Source organism: Hemitrygon akajei, unplaced genomic scaffold (genome assembly GCF_048418815.1).
Source record: "Hemitrygon akajei unplaced genomic scaffold, sHemAka1.3 Scf000061, whole genome shotgun sequence".
Lineage (NCBI taxonomy): Eukaryota > Metazoa > Chordata > Chondrichthyes > Myliobatiformes > Dasyatidae > Hemitrygon > Hemitrygon akajei.
This window is the reverse complement of record NW_027331947.1, coordinates 4,836,938-4,844,254: the sequence shown is the minus strand read 5'-3', so window position 1 is coordinate 4,844,254 and position 7,317 is coordinate 4,836,938.

Genomic DNA, 7,317 nt, shown 5'->3' with positions numbered 1-7,317 from the left:
CCTCCCCAGCGGGTACAGTTGACGGTTGGTCAGCCCGGCGTGATCAATGGATTGCGGGTCACTTACACAAGGAACATTGGATAGAGGGTCAACACCACCCGGGTCAATGTCTGAGGCTTCACTACCACCGGGAACAATGAATGGAGGTTCAACACCACACGGGTCAATGGCTGAGGCTTCACTACCACCGGGAACAATGAAGGGAGGTTCAACACCACACGGGTCAATGGCTGAGGATTCACTACCACCGGGAACAATGAATGGAGGTTCAACACCACCCGGGTCAATGTCTGAGTCTTCACTACCACCGGGAACAATGAATGGAGGTTCAACACCACACGGGTCAATGGCTGAGGCTTCACTACCACGGGAACAATGAATGGAGGTTCAACAGCACACGGGTCAATGGCTGAGGATTCACTACCACCGGGAACAAAGAATGGAGGTTCAACACCACACGGGTCAATGGCTGAGGCTTCACTAACACCGGGAAAAATGAATGGAGGTTCAACACCACACGGGTCAATGGCTGAGGCTTCACTACCACCGGGAACAATGAATGGAGGTTCAACACCACACGGGTCAATGGCTGAGGCTTCACTACCACTGGGAACATTGAATGGAGGGTCAACACCACACGGGTCAATGGCTGAGGCTTCACTACCTTCGGGAACAATGAATGGAGGTTCAACACCACACGGGTCAATGGCTGAGGCTTCACTACCACCGGGAACAATGAATGGAGGTTCAACACCACACGGGTCAATGGCTGAGGCTTCACTACCACCGCGAACAATGAATGGAGGTTCAACACCACACGGGTCAATGGCTGAGGCTTCACTACCACCGGGAACAATGAATGGAGGTTCAACACCACACGGGTCAATGGCTGAGGCTTCACTACCACCGCGAACAATGAATGGAGGGTCAACACCACACGGGTCAATGGCTGAGGCTTCACTACCACCGGGAACAATGAATGGAGTTTCAACACCACACGGGTCAATGACTGAGGCTTCACTATCACCGGGAAAAATGAATGGAGGTTCAACACCACACGGGTCAATGGCTGAGGATTCACTACCACCGGGAACAATGAATGGAGGTTCAACACCACACGGGTCAATGGCTGAGGCTTCACTAAAACCGGGAACAGTGAGTGGATGTTCAACACCACACGGGTCAATGGCTGAGGCTTCACTACCACCGGGAACAATGAATGGAGGTTCAACACCACACGGGTCAATGGCTGAGGCTTCACTACCACCGGGAACAATGAATGGAGGTTCAACACCACACGGGTCAATGGCTGAGGCTTCACTAAAACCGGGAACAATGAGTGGATGTTCAACACCACACGGGTCAATGACTGAGGCTTCACTACCACCGGGAACAATGAATGGAGCTTCAACACCACACGGGTCAATGGCTGAGGTTTCACTACCACCGGGAACAATGAATGGAGGTTCAACACCACACGGGTCAATGACTGAGGCTTCACTACCACCGGGAACAATGAATGGAGGGTCAACACCACACGGGTCAATGGCTGAGGCTTCACTAAAACCGGGAACAATGAGTGGATGTTCAACACCACACGGGTCAATGGCTGAGGCTTCACTACCACCGGGAACAATGAATGGAGGTTCAACACCACACGGGTCAATGGCTGAGGATTCACTATCACTGGGAGCAATGAATGGAGGTTCAACACCACACGGGTCAATGGCTGAGGTTTCACTACCACCGGGAACAATGAATGGAGGTTCAACACCACACGGGTCAATGTCTGAGGATTCACTAAAACCGGGAACAATGAATGGAGGTTCAACACCACACGGGTCAATGGCTGAGGCTTCACTACCACCGGGAACAATGAATGGAGGTTCAACACCACACGGGTCAATGGCTGAGGCTTCACTACCACCGGGAACAATGAATGGATGTTCAACACCACACGGGTCAATGGCTGAGGCTTCACTACCACCGGGAACAATGAATGGAGGGTCAACACCACACGGGTCAATGACTGAGGCTTCACTACCACCGGGAACAATGAATGGAGGTTCAACACCACTCGGGTCAATGGCTGAGGCTTCACTATCACCTGGAACAATGAATGGAGGTTCAACACCACACGGGTCAATGGCTGAGGCTTCACTACCACCGGGAACAATGAATGGAGGTTCTGAGCTAATGCAATGGACGGGCAATGGTCACCCCTACAATAGATGAGGGCCAACCACCTGGTACAAGGGTTGCTTGGCCATACTTAACCGGAAAAATGGATGGAGGGCGCCACCTTCAGATATATTTGACATCAGAGAATTGCTGTAATTTGTAACACTGCTTGCTAATATACTTTATTTTTTTCAGGAGTTTGAAGAGATTTGGCACGTCCATAAATACACTCAAAAACTTCTATACTGATACCGTGGTGTGCATTCTGACAGGCTATATCACTGTCTGGTATGGGGGAGGGGGGTGGCTACTGCACAGGACCGAAAGAAGCTGCAGAATGTAGTAAATCTAGTCAGCTCCATCTTGGACACGAGCCTACAAAATAACCAGGATATCTTTAGGGAGCTGTGTCTCAGAATGGAAGAATCCATTTTTAAGGACCTCCAGCACCCAGGGAATGCCCTATTCTCACTGCTACCATCAGGTAGGAGGTACAGAAGCCTGAAGGCACACACTCAGAGATTCAGCAACAGCAATCTACCCCTCTGCTACCTGATTCCTAAATGGACATCGAAGCTTTGGACACGACCTCGCTTTTTTAATATACAGTATTTCTGCTTCTGCATACTTAAAAATCTATTCTATATGTAATTGATATACTTGTTTATTTACTCTGCTTTTTCATGCATTATTATTATTATCTTTTCTCTCTCTGCTAAATTATGTTATTGTATTCAACTGCTTCTGCTAAGCTAATAAATTTCACGTCACATGCCGGTGATAATAAACCTGATTCTGATTCTGATTCTATTGTTTTCAATTGTGGGCGCAGAGTAACTGTATCTGGGTACTGAGGAGAAAGTGTAACCACCCCATCGTCACTGGGAGGACGGGGTCTCCGACAGAGGGCAGTATGGGGGGAGGGTCACTGTTCCCGCAGATTGCAGGATGATGTCATTCAACCGACACATTGACCTGGGGAATGAGAATTCCGTCACCGATGGGAGATGGATATACAGCGTCACGTTCCCAGACGTGCGATCGAAGGAGAGTGACAACGCTGACTGTATGGACACCGTAGCTGTACAGTCTGTCAATATTCAGCCAGCGGCGCCTCCTCAGGGAAGAGAGGGTAGAAGTCGGGAACAGCGGGTCTGACTGTGAGCAGGTTTGTGCTTCGTTAGGGGGTTGCTCTGTTAATGAACCGGAGTACTGAAATTAACGGATATTTCACCGCGCTTTTCACCTGCTCTCGGAATCTGGACTGAGTGAAATTCCTCAGCAAATACCCGGCACAGGATGAAATAATTTCCGAGTCATTCCCCTGTGTTCCTATCCCGGTGATGTGACAGTAGATAAATTCTGCAACATTCGTCATCCACAGGAGGATGAAGCTGCCGGAGAGGGTGAAGAGCAAAACCACAGACACTCTTCCGGCTCTCCATCTCCGGGTCACTGCTGTTTCCCCCCTTGCTGTGACCCCTCAGCCCCTCTACGGACCCGACTGGCCACTAAAATGTGACTGTCTGTCGGAGCGCTGAGCAGCAGAATTACGCCGAATGAAGGAAAGGAGTCAACACGATGTCAAACCTGTCATACGCCACCAACGCCGGTTCAGTGAAGTAACTTGGCTTCGGATAACAGAACCATGGTACATTGTTAATGATCTCTGTAAGTGAAGTGGAGTGGGCCGTTTTTCAGACGGAACAGACCGCTAGATGGCGCTAGAACCACGGCCGCCGTTCTCCCCGTGCAGTACTTTGTTTTCAGTTTCTGACAGCAAATGACAACAAACCGATCGAAGGTGAAAGTGACGGTGAACCAGACGGAACAGTTCACGGCAATGCGGGACAGGACACGGAGAACAGTGCACACAGAGGGGACGTTCAGGAAACAAACGGGAAAATAATGATAATTGAGTTGATACAAAACGACCTCAGTGATAATTAAAAACACAAAATGCTGGCAGAACTCAGCAGGCCAGACAGCATCTATGGAGGAGGATGTGACGACGGTTCGGGCCGAAACCCTTCATCAGGATGCTTCCTCCCATAGATGCTGTCTGGCCTGCTGAGTTCTGGCAGCATTTTGTGTTTTTATTTATATCCAGCATCTGCAGATTCACTCGTGTTGCCTCAGTAATAATGACCAGTTGATCCGCCGCTGCCATGGTCACCAGGTACCGCGTGGTGCAGAAGGAGAGGCCGCACTTTCCCCGGGACAGGATCACAATCGCCGCTAAATTCACTGGAGAAAGAGAACGGAATGACATAAACATTATGATTCACAATCGGGCACCCTCAACTTAATCGCCCTCCACTACCCACCAAGGGTAAGGTTGAGATACTGTTAACCTCAGATTCACTGCTATCGGATTCCAATGATTCACCAATCACGAGCGGTAAAGAATTTCATCTGATATCTGTCTGTGCCGTACCACACATCTGATTGCCTGCTACCCTAAAAAGGAATAATTTATTGCCAACATCTGTATTTTTCGTCTGACAACGATTGTTCTAATGCAAACTCGCACATCACTGTCTTTTCCTCGGGGGAATTTATCCGAGATAATACTTATAATTTCATACTTTATAGGGAATTAGAGAATCGTTCCTGTTATTGCTGATGGACGAGACAGTTCAGAGAGATGGGGCAGAAAAGGAATAAAAGGGTGGGGAGAGGGGTGGAGAGAGGAGGATAGGGTTGGGAGAAGAGATGGAGAGAGAAGACGGGACCCGGAGGGAGGGAAGTGACTGAGGGAGAGAGAGGCTGAGCGTGTGGGTGTTGGGACTCATCTCCTCACCTCTTTCTCCCCCTCCCCTCCTCAATCTGACCCCTCCCTCTCCCTCCCCCGCAGAAAATGGTGGTGGTCCACACCAGCCAGCCCGCACCGCCAGACCTCGCCTCCGTCTTCTCCGGCAAGCCGGTGCCCACTCCTGTCTTTGACGGGCCCCAGTGACGACACGTCCCTCTACTCTACGGGGCAGCCTGCGGGATTCGGGCCGAGCCTCAGGTCGCTCAGCCCGAAAGAAATATCAGGGCGGGATGTTGGAGACGGAGGGGGAAGGAGGGTAACGGTGCCAGTCACATTCCTCCCCGTGGGAAAGCCACAGTTCCAGCTCCCTTGTTACGAGCCGCCCTCTCCCACCCTCGGCTCCCGTCACTCGTGAAATACTCCGCGCTCTGTCCACTCGCTCTCCCCTCTATCACCGCCCATCTCACCCTGGTCGGCGGCCATTTTGTGATGGTTACCATTGGCAACCGCTCTCCCAGCATCATAGAATGGAGCACACCCTTTTCCTCACCTTTCACTCACTTCCCTCCCTGTTTATTCAATCTCATCTCCTCATCCCTCTTCTCCTTTCCGTCCCTCCTCACTCTCCCGATTCTCCATTTAACATTCTGCCGGCAGCCATTCTGTGACAGTGTGAGATCCTCCCTCCCATCTCCCCCACCACGAAGATGTGTGTCATTTCCTCACACTCACCATCTTGTCAAACCCTTTCCTATCCCCTCACTCGCAAACCCCTTCCCTCCTCCCCCTCCCTTTCCTCTCCCCGCCACCTCGATGCTCTGCATCTTATGCTGGTTGGCTGCCATTTTGCGATGCCAATCTTCGCCTCTCCTCATCCTCCTCTCTCTCTCTCTGTTACCCAGTGAGTCACTCCCATACTCACCCCGTCACTCCTGACACTCTTTCCCCTCTCTGGCCCCTTGCCCGTTCTCCCGCCATCCACCACATCCTGGGTGGTGAACATTTTCTGATGGGAAATTTCGCTCCCCCTCACGTTCCCGTCCCACCGTCGTTGAGTGAGTCGCTCCCCTCTCCCTCTGTTGCGACACTCAACTCTCCGTCCCATCAGCCTTGACCGCGACCCCGAAGCCCCCGCTCCACCTTTCCTCCAAGCATACCCCCTTTCTTGCAGCTCGTCTTATTTGCTAAGGAAATATCACCACCCATTCATCCTCCACTATTGAAAAAGTCACTCCCCCCACACTCCCCATCCTGTTCCTCCACAACCTGTCCAATCAGACCACTCCCTCCCGTCCCATTACATCCTCTCCCTCCCCATCCCATCACTCCCGCTCCCTCCACGTCGCATCACTTCCCCTCCCTCCCCGTCCCATCACTCCCGCTCCCTTCCCGTCGTTTCACTCCTCCTCACCCTGTCGTTGTCTTCTCCATGTCGGCCACCAGCTTGTGACAGGAACTTCCGCCCCTCCCCTCTCTGTCCCCTATTGAGTCAGTGACTTCGCCACGCTCACCGTCTCATCAGTCCGCTCCTCGTCCCTTCACTCCTCTTCCTCCCAAACCCCTCACCCCATATGTATATGTGTATGTGTGAATATCTGAGATATATACATTAGTTTATTCAATGACAGAATCATTAGAATTAAAACATATATGCAATATGGTAGACGATATAAAACACAAATTAAAATGCTGTTATTACAATCAATAACACTTGATCCCGGGATTGTATCCATGGGCACCGCATGTTCCTTCGCCATACATTCTGTGTGTGACAGTGGCCATTGTAAGTCAGTGTCTCACTCCATCCCTGGCGGCCACATTAACCAAGGATTCGCCCATTTTAAATCAACGCGTCCCTCCCTCTCTTGTGCTCACTTCTACCAAAGCCGCCACTCCCTCCCCAGCGGCCATTTCAGTGAAGCGTCGGCCATTTGAAGTCAACGTGTCCTTCACTCCTTCTCTGCCGCTCACTTTTACCGAGGCGTCGCTCCCTCCTTGGTCCCGTTTCAACCCGGCCGAACGGGGTCTCCTTCAGTCACCACATCTCTCCCTCCTTGGTCCCGTTTCAACCCGGCCGAACGGGGTCTCCTTCAGTCACCACATCTCTCCCTCCTTGGTCCCGTTTCAACCCGGCCGAACGGGTCTCCTTCAGTCACCACATCTCTCCCTCTTTGGTCCCGTTTCAACCCGGCCGAACGGGGTCTCCTTCAGTCACCACATCTCTCCCTCCTTGGTCCCGTTTCAACCCGGCCGAACGGAGTCTCCTTCAGTCACCACATCTCTCCCTCCTTGGTCCCGTTTCAACCCGACCGAACGGGGTCTCCTTCAGTCACCACATCTCTCCCTCCTTGGTCCCGTTTCAACCCGGCCGATCGGGGTCT